Here is a 23,380-nt window from a genome sequence, read left to right on the forward strand (position 1 = left end):
AAAGGGAAAAAAAAACAGCTACACAAAAGCAGATTGTGGCAGGCATGGTAACAGGTACACTTCTACTGAAAGTGTATAGGTAGAAAAATCAAGAGCTGACAAGGCAGAAAGTGAAGAGAGTCTTAAACTGCCTAGTAAATAAAAGTGTCAGGTATAATAGAGTAGAATTCCACAGCTTCCAGATGCTACCATGATGCCAATCAGACTTCCTTTGGCAGACGACCCCACCAATATGTCCTGGAGCCCTGCTTCCCCAGAGCTCTGCCCCACGAGGGAGAGAGAGAGACAGGCTGGGAGTATGGATCAACTTGCCAACGCCCATGTTCAGTGAGGAAGCAATTACAGAAGCCAGACCTTCCACCTTCTGCATCCCATAATGACCCTGGGTCCATACTCCCAGAGGGATAAAGACTAGGAAAGCTATCAGGGGAGGAGATGAGATACGGAGATCTGGTGGTGGGAACTGTGTGGAATTGTACCCCTCCTATCCTATGGTCTTGTCAATCTTTCCATTTTATAAATAAAAATTAAAAACAGAGAAAGGATTCCTTACACTGACTAAAATCTCTCCATGTGAAAGTATTGGGCTTAGCACACCAGATGCCACCAGGATGCTGGCCAGGCTTCCCTGGATTGAAGACCCCACCAATGTGTCCTGGAGCTCAGCTTCCCCAGAGACACACCCTACTAGGGAAAGAGAGAGGCAGACTGAGAGTATGGACCGACCAGTCAACGCCCATGTTCATTGGGGAAGCAATTACAGAAGCCAGACCTTCTACCTTTTGCAACCGTCAATGACCCTGGGTCCATGCTCCCAGAAGGATAGAGAATGGGAAAGCTATCAGGGGAGGGGATGGGTTATGGAGATTGGGTGGTGGAAATTGTGTGGAGTTGTACCCCTCCTACCTTATGGTTTTGTTAATTAATCCTTTCTTAAATAAAAAAAAAATCTAATTAAGAAACTGCTCAAATAAAAAAAAAATGTCTTTTAGGTTCACAAGAAGTCAGAGGTCAAAATCTTAAATGATCTATAAAGATAAACAGAGTTTGAGGGGCAGTGAGGTGGCACACACCTAGATAAGCACACAGATTGCTCTAGATTCATCTAGAAGATCTAGATTCAACGCTCCAGTTCCCAGCTGTGAGGATGAGGTGGGGGTGGGACGCTGGGGAGAGGGGGCTTCAGGAATGGCACAGCAGTACTGCCGGCTCCTTACACTTGTCAACGTTAGCCCTCTCCCCAATGTAAAAGGCTGTAACTCCACGGTATTTATACTCCATTGGCACCTGAGAGAAACTTCTGAAGAAGTAATAAACACAAACAGGTATAGTTCCATACTTTTTTCCTTAAGTGTTAAATCCACACACGTGTTAAATCAATCATTAAAAAGTCATGGTTTTGAAGCTTGAGATTCAAGGCCACTGCTAACAAGTGAACGGAAAGCAATCCTAGGTGTTTTTATGAAATCACCTCAAATTAAAAAAAAAAAAGCTAATGCTATCTATAGTCATTACAGATGCTGCTTGAAAATTGTCTCTTTTAATTAAAAAAAAATTCTATTTATAAAAAGGAAACATTGACAAAACCATACGACAAGAGGGGCACAGCCTCGCACAATTCCCACCGCCAGAACTCCTCATCCCCTCCCCTCCCCTGATAGCTTTCCCATTCATCAACCCTCTGGGAGTATGGACCCAAGATCATTGTGGGATGCAGCAGATAGAAGGTCTGGGTTCTGTAATTGCTTCCCCACTAAACATGGGCATTGACAGGTGGATCCATACTCCCAGCCTGTCTCTCTCTTTCCCTAGTAGGGAAGGGCTCTGGGGAAGCGGAGCTCCAGGACACATTGGTGGGGTTGTCTGTCCAGGGAAGTCTGGTTGCTATCATGCTGGCATCTGGAACCTGGTGTTTGACAAAAGAGTTAACATACAAAGCCAAACATATTGTTGACCAATCATGGACCTAAGGGCTGGAATAGTACAGATGAAGAGTTGGGGGTCCTCCATTTTGTAGATAGCTAGCAGGCATATTTTAGTTAAATTCCAAAGGGCCTGTGGTTATACTAGTTTTTTTTTCCTTTTTCTTTTTGCCACTGAGCCTGAAATCTGATATGCCAGTGGATCCAAGTTACTGTCTCTTAAGTGAGATGCGTAACACACTATACATTTTATTTATTGTTTAAGGGATTGTCACTCCATTTTTTTATTTTATTAATTTTTTAAAATTATCTTTATTTACTGGATAGAGACAGCCAGAAATCGAGAGGGAAGGGGAAGACAGGGAGAGGCAGAGACACCCGCTGCACTGCTTCACCACTTACAAAGCTTTCCTTCCCCCTGTAGGTAGGGACCTGGGGCTCAAACCAGGGTCCTTTTGTGTTGTAACCTGTGCATTCAACCTGGTGTGCCACCACCAGGCCCCCATCCAATGCATCTTTTTTTTAAAATTTTTTTTGAATATTTATTTTATTTATTTATTCCCTTTTGTTGCCCTTGTTGTTTTATTGTTGTAGTTATTATTGTTGTTGTCCTTGTTGGATAGGACAGAGAGAAATGGAGAGAGGAGGGGAAGACAGAGAGGAGGAGAGAAAGATAGACACCTGCAGACCTGCTTCACCGCCTGTGAAGCGACTCCCCTGCAGGTGGGGAGCCGGGGTTCGAACCGGGATCCTTATGCCGGTCCTTGTGCTTTGCGCCACCTGCGCTTAACCCGCTGCGCTACAGCCCGACTCCCCATCCAATGCATCTTATAACCTTTTCTTATGAACTCTCTGTGAGCAAATGTCTGTCAGTGAGGTTGGGGCTATCAGTAAGCCTCCAAAAAAGTCCTGAGCTTCAGGCAATAAAATCTGAAGACTTCTGAGAAACTCAGACCCCTGCATTCATTGACTACTTAGTGGTCTACTAGGATAGACCAGGGATTGGAATAAGTAATTCAGTAGCGGAAATCTTTATCTGTCCTGGACCTGATCTGCTAAAGTTCAGCCATGTTACTTTTTATGTAACCAGAGTTTCAGTTCACTTTCATAGACCTCCCTCCTCGCATTCCATCACTTCCAACTTCAGGATAGGGGGAGTGGATAGCACTCTTCTCAGAATGATCTTTCTTTCTTTCTTTCTTTCTTTCTTTCTTTCTTTCTTTCTTTCTTTCTTTCTTTCTTAGATTTTATTTATTTATGAGAAAGACAGGAGGAGAGAGAAAGAACCAGACATCACTCTGGCACATGTGCTGCCGGGGTTCGAACTTGGGACCTCATGCTTGAGAGTCCAAAGCTTTAACACTGCGCCCCTTCCTGGACCACCAGAATGATTTTTCAAATATAAAGGGCTTATGCCTGATAATGTTAATATCTTTAGGGCCCAAATGTTTTATTTTATTTTCATTTTTTGCTTCCAGAGTTAATGCTGGGGCTTGGTGCCTGTACAAAAAATCTGATGGCCACCCCCCCATACACTCCCATTTTATTGGAGAGAACAGAGAGAAATTGAGAGGGGGGAGGGAGATAGAGGGAGAAGAAGACAGACACCTGCGGACCTGCTTCACCACTTCACCACCTTCCCTGGAAGTGGGGAGCCAGGAGCTTGAACAGGGATCACTGTGCTGGTCCTTGTGCTTCATACTATGTGTGCTTAACCCGGTGTGGCACCTCCCTCTCAACTCCCCCTCCTTTTTTTTTTTTTGCCTCCAGGGTTATTGCTGGGGCTAGGTGCCTGCACTATGAATCCCTTGTTGTTTACTGCTGTTGTTGTTGATATTATTATTGTTATTGCTGTCATCATTGTTAGACAGGAAAGAAAGAAATCGAGAGAGGAGGGGAAGACAAAGAGAAGGAGAGAAAAACAGACACCTGCAGACCTGCTTCACGGCTTGTAAAGCGACTCCACTGCAGGCGGGGAGCCGGGGGCTCGAACCAGGATCCTTATACTGGTCCTTGCACTGTGTGCCACGTACGCTTAACCCATTGAGCTACTGCCCAGCCCTCCACTCCCCCTTTTTTTAATCCCTGTTAAATTTTCATTTTTAACATTTTCATGGTAGAGATTAATGTGCTAACATATAGACACAACAGGAAGCCAGGGGGCGCAGTGAAACATAAAACTGTATCTAAACCGAATTTTGAAAACAAAACCGTATTTTACATGTAGTTGAGGATGAGCAAGATAGCTCACTTGGATAGTTTGCTGCATGACCCAAGTTCAAGACTGGTCCCCGCCATATTGAAGGAAGTTTGGTGTACGGTCTCTACCATTCTTTCTCTGTCTCTTTGTCTCTATCTCTATCTGAAAAAAAATTCCTCCTGAAGCATTGGGGCATTGTTGATGATAAAAAAAAAAAGTGCAGGGAGTCGGGCTGTAGCTCAGCGGGTTAAGCGCAGGTGGCGCAAAGCACAAGGACCGAAGTAAGGATCCCGGTTCGAACCCCGGCTCCCCACCTGCAGGGGAGTCGCTTCACAGGCAGTGAAGCAGGTCTGCAGGTGTCTGTCTTTCTCTCCCCCTCTCTGTCTTCCCCTCCTCTCTCCATTTCTCTCTGTCCTATCCAACAACGACAACAACAATAATAACTACAACAATGAAACAACAAGGGCAACAAAAGGGAATAAATAAATTTTAAAAAAAAGTGCAGTTGAGTTTAGATTTAAACACTATTTTGATAAAGATAAGTGTGGTTTGATTAATCTTTAACATATCAAAGTTTGAGTCTAACAAGAGCTGGATACACGCAAGAGAGTAGCTTACTTAATGTTGGCCTTTTTGGCCACTATGAGGCTACCCCATCATCCGGAGTCCTAGGCAGGGAATCTGTGGATTCCCCCCAGTATAGGCCTAGACCTCTAATAGATCCCTCACACAACCATCACTCGTCAACTCAACTGGGAACATTATCATAAACACTTTTGGGCAACTCTTCAGGACTGCATCCTCACTATGAACTAGGGAGATTAGGGACCGCCTCTAACTTAGAAAGGAAGTGAATGCAGGACACAATGGACAAAAAATAGTAACAATAAACTAAAAATAGATAGACATAATTATATAATCAACTCATATCTGTGCTCTTGTGAGAACTACTGCAGGTTCCGATGAAAGGGATGGGGACACAGAACTCTGTGGAATTATACCCCTATTATCTTATAATTTTGTAAAGAAATATTAAACCACTAATCAAAAATAAATGAAAAAAGTTCAGATCCAAATTCGTGTTTGCTACAATGCTCAACTCTAACAAAATACAAATGACACAATGACATTTTTTATTAGTGCTTTAATATTGATTTATAAAATTATGAGATGGCAGGGGTCTAATTCCACACCTTTCCCACCACCAGAGTTCTGTGTCCCCAGTCCCTTCACTGGAAACTGCAGTAGTTTTCCCAAGGTCACAGATATGGGTTGACTATTATAACTATATTTATTTGCCCATTTTTTCTTCCTTTCTTTCCTTCTTTATTTCTTTCCCTCTTTCATTTCCTTTTTTTAAATTTTATTTATTTATTCCCTTTTGTTGCCCTTGTTGTTTTTTATTGCTGTTGTCATTGTTGGATAGGACAGAGAGAAATGGAGAGAGGAGGGGAAGACAGAGAGGGGAAGAGAAAGATAGACACCTGCAGACCTGCTTCACCGCCTGTGAAGCAACTCCCCTGCAGGTGGGGAGCCGGGGGCTTGAACTGGGATCCTTACACCAGTCCTTGTGCTCTGTGCCACATGCGCTTAACCCGCTGCGCTACTGCCCGACTCCCATTGTTTTTTTCTTGTTGTTTGTTTGTTTTTTGCCTTCAGGGTTATCACTGGGGCTTGGTGCCTGCACTATTAATCCACTGCTCTTGGAGGCCATTCCCCCCCCCTTTTTGTTGCCCTTGTTTTTATTATTGTTATTGCTGTTGTTTTTGTTGTATAGGACAGCAAAAAAGTAGAGAGAGGAGGGGAAAACAGAGAGGAGGAGAGAAAAACACACTTGTAGACCTGCTTCACCATTTGTGAAGTGACCCCCTTGCAGGTGGGGAGGCAAAGGTTTGAACCAGAATCCTTACCCTGGTCCTTGTGCTTCGTGCCACGTATGCTTAACCCGCTGTGCTTCTTCCCTTCCCCACCCCCAGTTTTCCCTATGATCCTACCTTCTCTTCCTTTCTACGTCACACCTACTATCCCCAAGTGTCCTTCCTTTATTAATTTTTTTTTAAAATTTATTTTCCTCTTCTCTCTTTGGGTCCGGATGAAATTGGAATTCAGAGCCCTTCAGTCGTCCTCTAACATTTACCCCTCTGGAGTATGGACCAAAATTCTTTATGGGGGAGTAGAAGGTAGAAGATCTGGCTTTTATAATTGCTTCTCTACTTTTCATGGACCTTGGCAGGTCAATCCCCACCCCTAGCCTGTTTTTATCTTTCTCTAGTGGAATTGCTTGTGTTTTTTTTTTCTTCTTCTTTTATTTGACTTTGTCTTTTCTTTCTCCAAGGGTAGACTGACCCTCTCTCTCTGAGTAAAAAGGTATCACTTGTATACTATTCCCCTCAACCTCATGCTGTCATGCCATATATGAAGAGAAGGCTACAGGGCTTGCAAAACAAATAAACAATCAAACAGGAAACCTACATAGCTTCCCTTTATACGCATAGATGATCTTCAGTGCTACTGGAGTCCACAGACATCCTTACTCCTCTGTGGTTCCCTAGATTCTCGGCTAGACCACAAGCAAACAAATTGAAAACAATCCCTGTTTTCAACTGCTTATAATCTACTAAAAGAAGAAGTGTTCTCTGATTTAAGATAGGTCATGACAGATGTTATTCATGTCCTCAGAAACTAAAGTGAATATGTGACTATGCACCTAGAGCCACATGAACTATGAGTCCATAGGATGTGATTCCTGGGAGTTGGGTGGTAGCGCAGTGGGTTAAGCGCATGTGGCGCAAAGCACAAGGATCAGCATAAGGACCAGCATAAGTTCGAGCCCCCGGCTCCCCACCTGCAGGGGCGTCGCTTCACAAGTGGTGAAGCAGGTCTGCAGGTGTCTACCTTTCTCTCCCTCTCTCTGTCTTCCCCTCCTCTCTCCATTTCTCTCTGTCCTATCCAACAATGACAACAATAATAACTACAAAAATAAAACAAGGGCAACAAAAGGAAATAAATAAATAAATAAATAAATAAATAAATAAATGAAAAGGATGTTATTCCTGAATAAATGCAAGTTTAAGGACAAGCTAAGTCCATACACTGATGAGGAAGCGAGGCCGTTACTCAGTTTTTATCCTCGATTCTTGTTATAAGTGGGTCTGCTACACCTTCTAGAGGCGATGCTGTTATTTTCCTCTTGACTGTGTTTCCTACATGTCGATTTAAAGGCTGTTGCTCTACTATGGACATTTAGGAGTGGACAATAGCTTTCCATTCTGTGTTGCTGAATAAAATTTCTATTTGCATGAAGGGCCTCCTGGGTTGGTAGATAACTCAATTAGTCTTCGGGAAGCGAACCTGTCCATCCAACTGTACAATGCTGCTAAGTGATTTAAAATTTCTTCTTGGATCTCCACAAAGCCTACATTTTTACATTATTATCTATGGCTGTATGAGTGGCCTGGTATATGACTGAGTATTTACGAGTCCTCTCCAAAAACTCAGAGCCCATGTTCTCTGAATTAAAAAAAAAAAAAAATTCAATGAATTTATCATGCAATTTTAGAATCATAAAAATGTTTAAAGAAATCAACAAAACATTTCAAGACTACTAAATTCTGAAGACTATTTATTTATTTATCTATTGCCACCAGGCTGGGGCCTGGTGCCAACACTAAGAATAATAGAGCCATTTTGTTTTTCTCTCTATTGGACAGGATAGAGAGAAACGGAGAAAGATGAAGGAAGAATTTCCTTAGTCTGCAGGTGGGGACCGGGGGCTCCAAGCTGGGTGCTTGCTCATAGCAACGTGTATGCTCACCTGAGTGGGCCAACACCCAGCCCCCTGGATTGTGAAGACTTTAAAAAATAAAAAGACTGTGCAAAGTGCAAGGACCAGCCCCCGGCTCCCCACCTGCAGGGGAGTCGCTTCACAGGCGGTGAAGCAGGTCTGCGGGTGTCTGTCTTTCTCTCCCCCTCTTTGTCTTCCCTCCCTCTCTCCATTTCTCTTTGTCTTAGCCAACAACAACAATAACTACACCAATAAAAAAAAAAAACAAAACACGGGCAACAAAAGGGCATAAATAAAAATATTTATAAAAAAAGATTTATTTACTAGCACGAGAGATAAAGGAGAGAGGAAGAGGAGGGGGGAGACAGAGAGAGAAAGAAGAGGAAGAGGTGAAGGAGAGGCAGAGGAGGAGACGGGAGAGGGAGAGAGAAAAGCAGAGCATGACTCTGGCACATGTGACATCAGGGCTGAAGCCTGGGAACTCATGCCTTTTGGACCAAAGCTCTATACACTGTGTCACATGATGACAACATTTGTTATAAAAATTCATGGAATAAAGTAGTGGCAACATTCCTTAGACTTTGCTCTAAAACACTTGTTGTAAGTAGAAAGTAACTTTTAAACTGGCTCTCAAAGGAACATACAGACTTTGGGAGAAAGAAATTGATGGGGGGGTTCTCAGCGAGAAGAGTTGCAGAAAGTCTGATGAGCCGGGCTTGTGAAGAACAGAAGAGTAATGGACACCCTGGATGAATATGAAGAGCTCAGCAGGAAAGTGGCATCAACTAGCAGATCCTAGAATTGGGATGTGATGGGTTGCTAGATAGATATGCAGACAGGCAGATAGATAACTTAGAGAAAACATAATTTTGGAGCAAGGAAGTAACAGGATGAAACTGTGTGAAAAATCGTGTTCTGCTTACTGAATGGACTATTCTGAGAGCAGAGATAAGAGGCAGGCTGATGACAAAAGGCTGAGTCATAATGAAGTTATCTGATGATGAAGAGATGGTTAACACATCTGCGTTTCCTCTCCCCCCCACCCCGCTCCTTTCCTCACTCCTCCTTCCCCTCCCCTCTTCCTTCCTTCTTTTTTTTCACCAGGGTTATCTCTGAGGCCCAGGGTCTGCACTATAAACCCACTACTCCCAGAAGCCATTTTTCCTTCTTTCTCCTTTTTTGTTTTTACTTGATAGGACAGAGAGAAACTGAGGGTGGGGGGAGATAGAGAGAGAAATATTCATAGCGCTGCTTCACCACTTGTGAACCTTCCCCTCTGTCAGTGTTAGATATGTGTTCAACCATGTGCACCCCCCACCACTAGATTTCTTTTTTTTTTTTTAATTTTATCATCTTTATTTATTGGATAGAGACAGCCAGAAATCGAGAAGGGGAAAGACAGAGAGACACCTGCAGCACTGCTTCACCACTTGCAAAGCTTTCCCCCTGCAGGCGGGGACCGGGGGGTTGAACCTGGGTCCTTACGCACTGTAATATGTGTGCTCAGCCAGGTGCGCCACCACCCAGCCCCCCCACCACTAGATTTCTAAAGAAGTGTTCGTAATAAAGAGTGGGGGGGGGGTTAGATAGCATAATGGTTATACAAAGAGATTTTCATGACTGAGGCTTCCAAAGTTCCAGGTTCAATCCCCCACACCACTATAAACCAGAGCTGAGAAGTGCTCTGGTTTAAAAAAAAAAAAAAAAAGGATATTCAGGCGGTAGAGCAGCGGGTTAGGTATAATACATGGCACAAAGCTCAAGGACTGGTGTAAGGATCTCAGTTCGAGCTCCTGGCTCCCCACCTGCAGGGGGGTCACTTCACAGGCGGTGAAGCAGGTCTGCAGATGTCTACCTTTCTCTCCCCTCTGTCTTCCTCTCCATTTCCCTCTGTCCTATCTAACAATGATGACATCAATAACAACAACAACAACAATAAAAAAAAAGGGCAACAAAAGGGAAAATAAATTTAAAAAATTTTTTAAAAAAAGAGGAAAGAGTCTCTGAATGGGATTTACTACCAGAACATGTGAGTTTTGGATTTATTGTCATAGCAAAAACTGTTCTGTTTTTTTTTTTTACTGAGGATGGTGTTGGGTTCTGTTTTCAATCTATCCTATTGAGAATTAGGCTGATGAGACTAAAATAAAAGCAACATATAAATTTTAGACAATGAAACGCCAGTGAGTAGGTATGTTCAAACTCTGCCCCCAAAACTATGTTTAGCAAAAGGGGTGTGTTCATTCCTGCTGAATAAAAGGGCCTATCACTCTTTGAAAAAATATTTATTTTGTGAAAGAAAGAGATCAGAGTTATTACCCAGTCATGCCAAGGACAAAACTCAGGGTGACCTCAGGCAAGTTCCACTGCCCACCCCCCAAGCCAGCTCTTGTGGTCATGGAGTTCCCTTTCCCAAGAGAAATGCAGGTCAGAAGTATGTTTAGGTTTTCTGTTGCATTCTTGATTCACAAACAAAACCAGACTCAAATACTTAGCATAACTTTACCCTAAGTGTCTCGCTCTGTCTGAATTGCTCTAACAAAATGCCAGACTGGGTTGTCTCATAAGCAAGGACAGTTTCATTCACACAGGTCTGGAGTACAAGGTCAAAGAGTCAGCAAGGCTGTTTCCTGCTGACAGATTGTTTGCTAACTCCTCGCCATGTCCTTTCTTGGTGAAAGGGTTAGAGGAGTTCTCTAGGGTTGATTTCCTAAGGGTACTGACCCCACTGAAGAGTTCGTCACCCTCATAATTTAAGTACCACTTTCAAATACCATGCCATTGGACATTAGGCGTTGAATTGGGCTGGGGACACAAACAAGCCATGACAGTAGGCAACAGAAAAGACAGGTTCAGAGAACTCATGAAGCATCTGGTCCTGGCTGACATCAAATCTCTATGAACTTTGTTGACATCAAATCTCTATGAACTAACTCGTTGCCCAGATTTTCTCCTAGCACACCTGGAACCATCCTCTGTGTGTCTTCTCCTTCTTCTAATATCTTCACTCTCAAGATCTCTTTCACTATTACTTGACTTGGTCTCTTCCAAGTCAAAATTGAATTATGACTGAAGGTCTTTCTTTTTTTATAGGACAGAGAGAAATTGAGAGGAGAAGGGAAGATGGAGAGGGAGAGAAAGAAAGAAAGAAAGAAAGAAAGAAAGAAAGAAAGAAAGAAAGAAAGGAAGATAGGCACTAGCTGACCCACTTTGCCGCTGGTGAAGCAACCCTCCTGTTGGTATAGAGCTGGGAGTTCAAACCTGGATCCTTGTGCTTCCTACTATGTGTGTTTAACCAGGTGTGCCACTGCTCGGCTCCTAATTGAAGGTATTTCTGTGAAATCGTTCTAACAGGTATCCATGCTTTCTTGTAGTTCTCCCATTCCATTTTTCCCACTGACCAATTTCTTCCAGTCAAATTTCCCATTTCGTTTATAGCCCAATTATTGTAAAGGAATCAGATGGTGTGGTAGGCTGGCAGAGGCGGTTAATTGGGATCCTGGGGTTAAGTTTGACATTAATACCCAGCATGTCTTTTGTCACATAGTCCTTTGTCTAGTTTCTCATACTCTCATCTGTATAATGAAGATTCTAATACTTCCTCTTCAGAGCAAGTAGAAGGTATCTCTAGCTATATTCCACTTTTTACTGATTTTTGCAGAAAAAGAAAGGTCCGGGTAGTGGTGCACCTGGTCAAGAACACAGAGTACTAAGCACAAGAACTCTCCTAAGTACCTGGGTTTGAGCTCTCCGTTCCCCACCTGGGGGGGGGGGGTAGCTTTACAAGTGGTGAAACAGGTCTTCAGGTCTTTCTCCCCCTCTCTGAATCTTCCCCTCCCCTCTCAATTTCTCTTTGAACTATTAAAAAAAATTGAAAATATGGCCACCAAAAGCAATAGATTTGTAGTGCTGGCAATGAGCCCCAGAGATAACCCTGAAGGCAAAAAGAATGTATAAATAACAAAATAAATAAAAATAAATGAAAAGAGAAGAAAATCTATATTGACAATGAAATTATTTACACTGTAACAGCCATTAATAATGAACAGTAACAAAGAACTATTCATGCAGTGACTCACAGAACTTGCCTTTCATGATTTAAAACTGCATTTTAAATATGTCAAATAACGAACCGTGTAATTTGTCAATTTAAGAATTTATAACAGTGGCCTCTCAAACTTTATAATGAATGTGTGTGAAACCCTCAGGAATATACTTTTACTTCCTTTTCAAAGCATAGAAGTATTTAGAGATGGTGGATATATTATCTACCCTTACAGAAACCTACATTTTTGTGAGTTTGTAATATCCCAGTTACTTCTTCCAAGAGAGTACTCCCTCTCTTGTTCCTCTTGCTTTAATTTCAAAAGTAGCAAGCCCGTTAGGCAGCATGGCACTGTGGATCTCATTACCCTGGCCAGTCCTCCTGGTTCCTAAGGAGTCCTTGCTCAAGGTCAGATGAGACAGTTTCAAGGCATCCACACCTGACACTGGCAGAACCCAAGCTCTGAGTCATCTGTTTGGCAAAGAGCTGATCTGGGAAAAGACAGGAGGCAGAGATGCTATTGGGAAACGTAGACGAGTCATCAAACAAAAACAAACCTTACTGGCTATATAGAGAACCCAGTTTTAGGAAACATCAGCATAGAAAAAAAAATATTGAGAAACCTATCAGTTATTTTTGGTCAGGACCATTTAATACTCAGAAGCAATATGCCAAGACATGATTTTTGCTTCCAGCAATTTCTCAAGTGGCTAGCATTCACAATGTAAAGGAACAGAAATCCATTCCACATGAGTTCTGTGAAATCAGCTTTCCAAGGAGAAACTATCAACTAATTCTGATTAAGATAACAAGCAAATAACCAAAAGCAAAGTTTGGCCTAAAAATTACACCCTAATCACATGATTAACACAGAGAAACTGGTTTGCATATGATACCTTTAAAGGTAGGTTACATTAATATTATACTGGAAGTTTCATGACCCACGTTGGGAAGAAAAAAAAAAAACACCTCAAATTCTTAACCAAAGGAACACTGCAAGGTCATATTATTTCATGCATTTATTTTCTTGCAGTTTCTTTAAACAAAGGAAAACCTCAAGAGAGGATTCTGAAAACAATACACATAGTGAAAAATGTTTACGACAGTAACATACACTTTCTTAAGGCTTCTTTTCCACAATTTAAGAACTTAAAAAAGGGAACTAGGCCTAGGTGGTGCAGTTAGTTGAGCACACACACTACAGTGCTTGAGGAGCTAGGTTCAAGATCTCGGTCTTTCTATTTACCCATCCCCTCTCAGTTTCTGTCTCTAGCTAAAACAAACAATAAGAAAGAACTTAAGAATAAGTTTAATGAATTTTATACACAATCATAATCGGAAATAGTAGGAAATACCTGGATAACAATAAGATATTAAACCAATAAGGGATTGGGTGGTAGCACAGCGGGTTTAGTACATATGGTGCTAAGTGCAAGGACCGGTTTAAGGATCTCGGTTCTAGCCCCCGGCTCCCCACCTGCATGGGGCTCACTTCACAAGTGGTGAAGCAGGTCTGCAGGTATCTATCTTTCTCTCCCCATCTGCCTTCCCTTCCTCTCTCGACTTCTCTCTGCCCTATCCAACAACAACAACATCAATGACAACAACAATAATAACCACCAAGATGATAAACAACAAGGACAACAAAAGGGTAAATATAGTCTCCAGGAGCAGTGGATTCGTGGTGCAGGCACCAAGCCCCAGCAATAACCCTGGCCTCAGCCATAAACTGGTCTCCTCTTAATAATGCAGGTAGGGCCTGGCAAAATAGTAACACTGACAAGGCTCACGCCAGTTCCATCTGTGAAGGTAACTTCTTCAGATGGTTTCTTTTGAGAGAGGGGGGAGAGGTGGGAATGTGTTCCACCAGGCATTTCCCAGTCTATGACTTGTAGCTTTCACCAACTTGTATTGACTTGCTGTTGTTCTGAGTTAGCCTATGGGAAGGTAAAACTCAAAGTCTATTTACAGGCTTGATAAGCACACAAAAAGGGGAGAGGGGAGTTATATCTACATGCTACTTAATTCTCCCTTTTTTTTTATTTTTAAGATTTATTTTATCTATTATGAAAGAAAGAGAGAGAAAGAGACAGAGATAGTGAGTGAGCCAATCTCATGACACCACTCTGAGACATGTGACGCTGGTTATCAAACTGGGAACATCAGGCCTCCACATTCAATGGTCTATTAAGTTGAGTCATTTCCCCAGCGGCAACCCTCCAGGTCTTTCCTGTCGCGAGAGCTGCAGATTCGACTGCAGCACTGTGTGCAAAGCCAAAGCAATATACTTACTTGGAAGAGGGAGGAGTATTTTACGGATGGCAGGCAAAAATCGCCTTGAACCCTTCCTTTCTGAATGTTCTTTCTGCAGCATGAAATATCTAAAAACAGAGAAGAAACAAGGTTTCTATGGCCTTTTGAACTGACAAAAAATGGGCAAGCTATTAATAGAGACAAAAAACGATTCTTTTAAAAAATGATCTTTTTTTTAAATAGATAAATGTGTCAGTAAACAAAAATACAAACCTTTTTTATATACTGCATTTAGAAGCTCAGTGTCTACTTACATTAGCTATTTTTTATTTGTTTTTTTTAATTATTAAATTTCTTTATTGGGGAATTAATGTTTTACATTCGACAGTAACTACAATAGTTTGTACATGCATAACATTTCCCAGTTTTCCATATAACAATACAACCCCCACTAGGTCCTCTGTCCACATTAGCTATTTTTAAGAAGACATTTAGCCACAGAGAACAATTACACAGAAAGAAGAATAGAAACGCCAAGTTGTGAGAAGTCACAGAAATTTAAGTTTGTTGGACTAGCAGCGCTGGACATCTCAAATCTGAAGCTACCTTGTGAATCTACTGGCTGATAAAAGCCACAAAGAGCCTCAAAGCCCATTTGCTCCGTCACCCCACTACACAACAGGAAAAAGTACACACTGCATGCATCTACTCAGCTGGCTGCCGCTTAGGTCCTTACTGTGATCGGAGCCCTTTCAGAACTGTACTCCGACACCCTTCTGCTCCCATTCAGCCATTCATTCACTCAGTCAGTTGTTCCAGTACTGACTGACATTTTCTTTTTTTTTTAAATTTATTTCTCTATTAGGGAATTAATGTTTTACATTCAACAGTAAATACAATAGTTTGTACATGCATAACATTCCCCAGTTTCCCATTTAGCAATACAACCCCCACTATGTCATTTATCATCCTTCATGGACCTGTATTCTCCCCACCCACCCACCCCAGAGTCTTTTACTTTGGTGCAATACGCCAATTCTATTTCAGGTTCTACTTGTGTTTTCTTTTCTGATCTTGTTTTTCAACTTCTGCCTGAGAGTGAGATCATCCCATATTCATCCTTCTGTTTCTGACTTATTTCACTCAACATGATTTTTTCAAGGTCTATCCAAGATCGGCTGAAAACAGTGAAGTGACTGACCATTTCTTACAATGCTTCTTAACACTCTGGACGTTAAAAGTCTGCAACCTTATTCGAAAAGGGGAGAACAGAAACAAGCAAATTTAATAAGTACTTTCCCGGATTGCTCCTCTGAGATGATGACTGGTGACATTTGAGCAAAATCCGAAGAGACCCTTGGAGAGAATGGGTCAAGGGTCTTTTGAAGAAGAACTGGGTCCCCTGGACAGGAGGGCACTCCTGCTTGGTGTGGCTGCAGTAACAGAGTGAGGGGCAGACATGGCCAGGAATCAAATCAACCAACCAACCAACCAATGGGAAGGAAATGACAGAGAAGCTGATGGGGGGCAGGCTCTTGGAGGATATTTTCTGGAAAGGTGAGCAGAAAAGGTGACTGAGGAAGAATAATTAGAAACAGGACTCCTCCTGTTCAGATCAGAAGGAGCTGCTGGCAGTGGCAGTCAGCTGGAAAGAGAACACTTCACAGGGCCCTGTGAAGACTTAATATGTGCCTACATTCAAATAACATTCAAATAAACGAATAGAGAAGAAAGTAAGATTAAATATGGGTGCTATAATCCAGGTCTAAATTTTACCAATTTGCATTTGTTTACTGCAGACAAAAAACAAGAGTATCAACACCCAAGCATCCAGTGGTGGTAAATGAGATTTCCTGGCAATGCAAACAATTGCAAAGCTACCCACTAAATTACTTAAGAATGTCCTAGTAATGAAAATATTTTGTAATGCCTTTAAGATGTACTTCGTCTTGAAGTCACAGATGCATTCATTTTTTTTAAAATGCCAAGTGGTATAAGTTGACTAAAGAAAAAAAATACTTCTTTTTTTCTTTTCTTAACCAGAGTCCTGCTCAGCTCTGGCTGATGGTGGTGTGGTCCATTAAACCTGGGACTTCCTGGAGCCTCTGGCAAGAGAGTCTCTTTGCATAACCATTATGCTATCTATCTACCTCCTGCCCAAGAGAAGATATTACCATGTCATAAACTAGTCTGTATGCTGTAGATTAGCTGGAAGAAGAAATGTTAGTTTATAGTTATTACAGATAACAACACAGGACCTAGCACATGAGAGGTGCTCATAATTGTAAAATAAAATAATGGGAAAAATACCCTTAAATGAGAAGTTAAATCCCTGTCTGTCTGTCTGTCTATCTATCTATCTATCTATCTATCTATCTATCTATCTATCTAATCTCTTTAGCTGCCTCCAGAGTTGAGGCTGGAGCTCTCAGTCCCAGCACTACGAATCCATTACTCCTGGTTGCCTTTTTTTTTTTTTTGAGGGGGGTAGGCTAGAGAGAAATTGAGAGGGGAGGGGAAGATAGGGAGAAAGCAAGAATAGACACCTCAGATCTGCTTCACTACTAGTGAAACATACCCCTCCCTACCCTCCCCACAGGTGGGAAGCTGGGGGCTTGAATCGTGCTTGGATCCTTGTTCTTAGTACTATGTGTGCTTAACCAGTGCACCACCACCCGGACCCAGAAGCTGAATATTTCTATGATCTCAACAAAATTCAGAGGGTCAATCCTCAACTATCTATCAATTGCCGATGACAGATATCCTTCAATTCTCTTGATATTACATTTACCCCAGTGATTAGCTACAAAAATCACCTGTAAGTATCCCTTAGTTTCTCATGGGATACTTAGCATGGACTGCCCACAGTTCCTTATTTTGACAATTATGTTGAGGTCTTATTCAGCCCACTTGTTCATATTCAATATGATATAACTTTTCATACTTAAAATGATTATGAGTTTTCCTATTGTGATTATGAGTCCATAGGTGGAAAAAAAAAAAAGGTATCTTTACAACAATTATTTACTTAAATTCAACAATTATCTGGATTATTTAAATTCAATAACTAAAGAAAGATTTATTTATTTATTTATTTAGGGAGGAGGAAGAGAGAATGAATCAGAGCATCACTTTGGCACATGAGATGCTGGGGATTGAACTTGGGACCTCCTCCTTGAGAGCTCAATGCTTTATCCACTGTGTCATCCCTTGAGCTGTGGTAATACCTTGAGTTTAAATTTACATGGTTTGTGCTCTAGTTCATGCAAATAAGCCCATTTTTTTATTATTCATAAACTCATTATATCATTATTTAACAGCTGTAAAATAATAGAGAGGAAAAAATTTTCAAGTGTCCAAGAAATTTCTTTTTACATTTTTATCCTAAAAAAAGATAAAGATTATTATTAGCATAGTTAAAAATAAGATGGGATTCATCTAAAGATGAAACTACAGATTTTATTATTTTACGAAAGCATCTGAAGTGGGGCCAGGCAGTGGTGCACCTGGTTGTCACAATGTGCAAGGACCCAAGTTCGAGCCCCCAGTCCCCACCTGCAGGAAGAAAGCTCTGTGAGTGCTACAGCTGGGTTACAGGTGTCTCTGTCTCTCTCCCCCTGTATCTCTCCCTTCCCTCTTGATTTCTGGCTGTTTCTATCCAATAAATAAATAAAGATAATTAAAAAAAAAGAATTTGTAATGATGTACAACTGAAACTTATATAATGTTACAATGCAAAGTAACTGCAATAAGATTACCTTTTTAAAAAGCATATAAAGCATTTTTTAGCTTTTCTTTTTTTAAATAAAATTCTTTTTTTTTTTCTTATTGATGTTGTCATTGTTAGATAGGACAGAGAGAAATGGAGAGAGGAGGGGAAGACAGGACAAAACAGGAAAGATAGACACCTGCAGACCTGCTTCACAGCCTGTGAAGCGACATCCCTGTAGGTGGGGACCTGGGGGCTCGAACCGGGATCCTTACTCCGGTCCTTGCGCTTTGTGCCACGTGCACTTAACCCGCTGAGCCACTGCCTGACTCCCTTAAATAAAATTCTTTTCCCCACCTGCAGGGGGAAAGCTTCAGGAGTGGTGCAACAGGGCTACAGGTGTCTTTCTGTCTCCCTCCCTCTCTATCTCCCCTTCCTTTCTCAATTTCTGTTTCTAGATAATAGATAATTATTTTTTTTAAAAAAAGAAACCAACATCCTTATAATTCCCCCAGCTCTCCATCAGACAGAGCTTAATTGTGAGCTTCGCCGAGTTCATAAAGAGAGGTCTACAGATGTTTACATTGTGTCAAGAATTTACTCTTAAGACGTGCTATTTCTTAGGAATTCTCTAAAACTGAGACAATTTAGTAAGTATTTAAGGAGATTAAGAGGAGGAGAGGGAGAGGCAGTTGTGCAATGGCTCCAATTTATTCCATCACCAAATAAGAACGCAAAAACCTGCTAGTCTGGAGAAAGCTTAGTCTCCAAGTTCACAACAGGGAAGTCTGGGGTGAGGCCTGAAAGGGTGAAGCAGGAGGAGGGGACTCAAACATAGGGAGAGGAGCAAAGCCTCTGTCACTGAACTCTGCTCTCCGCTATCCCTAAGCAAGCTCCTGAGATCTGAGTGAGGTGAGTATGAAGGAGCTCCACAGAGGAGGCAAGGGCTCCTGGCAAAGGATCCTTCTCATGTTCGCATCAAACACACTTTAAACCTCAAAACGGAAAACACTGCAGGCTGTTGGACGTCAAAGACACTGTGTCACACTGAATATGTATCAGACTTTCTCCTTAAAGACGGTGTCGTATTATAATCAATGACAAACTTTTCAAAATAGCACCCCCCCCTTCCTTCCTCTTCACACCACTGAGTGATTATATCAGTGATTATTAGTTCACTTTAGGGTGGGCATCAGTGATGATTACTTAGTACACTTTACAGTGGGGTTTGGGGTAGAAGCTGGTAAAGTGGGGGTGGAGGGAGCTCAGCTCAGATTTTGAAGTTTTCCTCTAAGAAAGAATATACTGAAACCCCTTTTACTAGTAGTTCTCTTTGGTTTACAACGAACACAGTTATTTTAGCAAAATACCTCACTGGCAATGTTTGGTTTTTTAGGAGTTGGGAAATAATTCCTAACCCAGGTCTGCTATCAGCAGGGCTCTCCACTGATACCAGACGCATGGTGGCAGCCAGCCAGCCGTGTGACTGGTGACTCAATGCACAAGTTTCTGTGGTCTCTACAGTCTGGTATAGTGAGACCATCAATTTTTAAGTCTGAGGACAAGATGGTAGTAAGGGATGTCTTTCATGAAGAAGGTACACTGAGGAGCAAAAACACACATTGTGTGTGTGTGTGTGTGTGTGTGTGTGTGTGTGTGTAAGAGAGAGAGAGAGAGAGAGAGAGAGAGACTGACTGACTGACTGCCTGCCTGCCTGTGTGTTTTTAACCAAGCTCAATCTTGGCCATTTAACTGCAGCTTTTTCCTTCAGAATTATACCAATTTCCAGAATTTAAGATAATTTATTATGTGGTTAGGATGATAATGCAGGCTATCATTAAAAGAAAGATTTAAATGTTATCAAACATTAGTCAATGTGGGAACAACCCCCATCTTCCTGCAATTTCACTCCAATTCCAAAAGCTATGTCTCCGATAAACAAAGCCCTGAGTCGAAAATTCTCTCTTCAGCAGACTTGAATACAGATTTATAAATGTTTTTGTCAAGATGAGCTATCCCAGCGTTCTTTATATGAACAAGCCTTAATGAAAACTACAAAAGGTGAGACAAAGAAAGCCATCCAAAATGAAGGCTGCACGTATCTTTGAAGAAACAATAGCACGTTACTTCTGCTAAGACACTGCATCAGAAGAATCGCTACCCTGTCCTAATTAAAGTCTGTGTCACTGAACTCTCCTTAATTGCTCATTATTCCGTCCAGTCTGACTCCAGGCAAACAAAGTCAAGCAGGCACGAGAATGCACTGCCACAGACACCTAAATTGACAGAACACCGGGCTTTCCCAAATAGAAAGGAGCCAATAAGAATCACTCCCCAGCACATGCACGCTGGAATCCAGGTAAAAACAATATTCCCTTCATAAAGAAGGGCTGCTATTTACCAGCCAAGTCTACTATCTGCAGAATACACACACACACACACACACACACACACACACACACACACATATATATTTGCATGGAGTGTTGGGTCAAAAAACAGATGACAAGATGAGCATGCTTCATCTCATGCATGACTGTGTGTGTGGTTTTTTTGTTTGTTTTTTTTTCCCCTATGAGATAAAAGACTCAAAGTAATTACCATGAACTGAAACTTCTTCCTTAGTCTCTCTCCTTTTGCAGCGGGGAACGGCAGTGTTCTACAACAAAGACAAATGCCTTCTCTTCTGTGCCTTCTTCCTTCTTAGCATTCCCAACTAAGCACCGTTACGAGCACACAGTAGAGTATCTCTGTATCTATGTCTCCAGTGCAGCATAAAGAGTACTGTGGAAACCTATCAAACCAGGGAGCAGCAGTGTGAGCATCCAATGAGGAGAGGCTCATGCAGAATCCAGCACATGCTCTCTGAGGCTCAGGCTGTCACCAGCATTTAGCAGGCTGCTAATCTAATTATAGCTAGTGTGCTAGCACAGAGCTGTTGAAGCAAAGCACACTAGCAAATTAAATTTTAATAAATTGAACACCACAGACAAAAATCCTCTTGATTTCCTGTCACTTTTGACGACGGATGTATCACCTTATAAACTGTAAGTGATGTTTAAAGTCCATTCTAGTTTTCTCTCCAGTCTTGAAAAAACAAAGAGCGGTAAACATCAATGGCCAGAACTTCAAGCTTACTTACACTAAGCAGATTTTCAGCACATATTCAGAGGAATAATGCCAAAATCAATACCACAAAGATATTAGAGTTAGTGCTGTAAGATCAGAATCTACTTTCTTTACCCTGATTAGCAATTTCGCACCTATTTCTCTTAAACTGCTAATTAGTTTCTCAGTAGCATTGGAGATAGCATGGCATATTTCCATTTAAAGTGGAAAGTGGTAATCAAGGTGTCCAAAAAAAAAAAAAAAACCAGTCTTGACTAGAGAGATGAGTAATGATTCAGAGCTGCAAAGGATGGGAAGACACATCTCAGAAGACACCAAAGAAGCAAAAGTAAAGACATTTACTCAAGATGTAATGGGAAAATAGTTTGCTTTTTTCCAGGAAGTCAACCAAATCCTGAGATACACAGGTGAGAAGTATGTGTCCTAACACCAAGCTTGGACTTAATCAAGTTCTGGATCATTCTGGATCAATTACTTCCTACTTGCGTGATGCTGGATAAGTGACTAGATTTCTCTGTTTCCAATGCAATGATGACAGTCATTCTGCATTACTGCTTTCAATAAGCTATAAAGACTTACTAGCTTTGGGGCTTGGACTCTTGTGATGGCTACATAAAGCTACTGGTAGTAGTAATATATTTTTTAAAATCTTTATTTACTTACTCAACAAGACAGAGAGTAGTTGAGAGGGAAGAGGGATAGAGAGGGAGACAGAGACTCCTACAGCCCTGCTTCACTGCTCATGAAGCTTTCCACCTGCAGGTGGAGATACGGGGATTGAACCTGGGTCCTTTCATTTAAGTAGGTGCCCTACCACCTGGCCCGATTTTCTTTTCTTTTTCTTCCTCTTCCTCTTCTTCCTTCTTCCTTCTCCTTCTCCTTCTCCTTCTCCTTCTCCTTCTCCTTCTCCTTCTCCTTCTCCTTCTCCTTCTTCTCCTCCTTCTTCCCATAGCAGTGCTCAGCTCTGGCTTATGGTGGTAGGGGGAACTGAACTTGGAACCTCAGAGCCTCAGGCATAAAAGTCTTTTGCATAATTACTATGCTAGCTCCTCAGCCCAGTAATAATCTTTTCACTATACATTTTCTATCTTTTCTTCCAGGATCACACTATGCAAAAAATAATTTAGGTACCTAAATAAATCTCTACTGTAAAGGTTTTATCAGAAACATTACTTAGAAGCAATTAAGGCTAGCAAGCTGACAGCACAGTTGATGAGTCATATAGAACCAATGCAGGCATTTATCAGAATAAATTAAAAAAATATATATATACATATATATACATACATATATATATATATATATATAATTTCAACTACTTTTTCTTATCCTGCATAAACTCATCTGAAAAGGAGTTTTAGGGGTCAGGAGGTGGTACACCAAGTTGAGCGCACGTGTTAATGCACAAGGATGCTGGTTCAAGTCTCCAATATCCACATACAGGCAGAAAGCTTTGCAAATGTTTCTATTGTCTCTTTTTCTCTCTCCTTCTCTCCTTACCTCTAGATTTCTGTCTTTATCCAATAAGTAAATAAAATACTAATAAATGTATAAAACAAAAAAAAATAAACTACATTCTAATTATCGTTTTTTCCTTAATGATTTTCAATATTGATAAAATGTTATATATTTGACATGTTTACTATGGAGTACAAATTTGGGACAGTTTGTAACAAGTTGATAAGTCTAATGCCCTCCTGACAAAATCAAAACATCTGGGTCAAATGGGATTAATGTTAATTGAAAAACTGACCTTTTCTGACTCTACAGTATCAATATATACATCATCATGTCCTGAGTATGATGGGGGAGGCACTTTATACTGTTAGAGAGTTTGCTATTAACATCTAGAAATTCTAGAACTAAGATAAGCATGACCATTTTCTTGGAGCAGTTGAGAAAAAACAAACTGAAAGTTTCACAAATGTGTACACCTTTACTCCAGGCCATTCACTTCAGGAAAATAATGCCAAGGAAACAGAACCATTTACAAGGAGAAGGAAGGAGTGGGGGAAAGATGAACTGAGGAAATGTCAGACAGAAAAGTAAGGAGGTACTTATTACAGTGTTGTTTACTAAGCAAAAAAATATATATGCATATGTATATGTGTATATATATATATATATATATATATATACATATACAGTACCAATTAGATAACATTATTGATGTATAAATACAATCAGTGGAATAGTATGTGGCTATTCACATGCTATTTTAGAAGCATACTGATTAACTAGAAATACAGCTGAATTGACTGAGTTATAAATCAATGTATACTATAATTTCAACTTGCTAAAGACTGTGTGGGGTGTGTGTGTGTGTGTGTGTGTGTGT

The 23,380-nt window shown here is 41.1% G+C and overlaps 1 protein-coding gene across 4 annotated transcripts in view; it reads right to left on the minus strand.

Moving 5' to 3' along the window:
- Positions 1-23,380, minus strand: part of FAM110B (family with sequence similarity 110 member B) — a 176,933-nt gene that overhangs the window by 72,297 nt on the left and 81,256 nt on the right. The window contains exon 1 of one of the 4 annotated variants that reach the window (XM_007526732.3): positions 20,515-20,868. The exons of the other annotated variants lie outside the window; for them this stretch is intronic. The gene's annotated coding sequence lies outside the window, so the exon portion shown is untranslated. Of the gene's footprint in view, positions 1-20,514; positions 20,869-23,380 lie in introns of those variants that run through there. 4 annotated transcript variants of the gene reach the window in all.

This window comes from Erinaceus europaeus, chromosome 1 (assembly GCF_950295315.1).
Source record: "Erinaceus europaeus chromosome 1, mEriEur2.1, whole genome shotgun sequence".
Lineage (NCBI taxonomy): Eukaryota > Metazoa > Chordata > Mammalia > Eulipotyphla > Erinaceidae > Erinaceus > Erinaceus europaeus.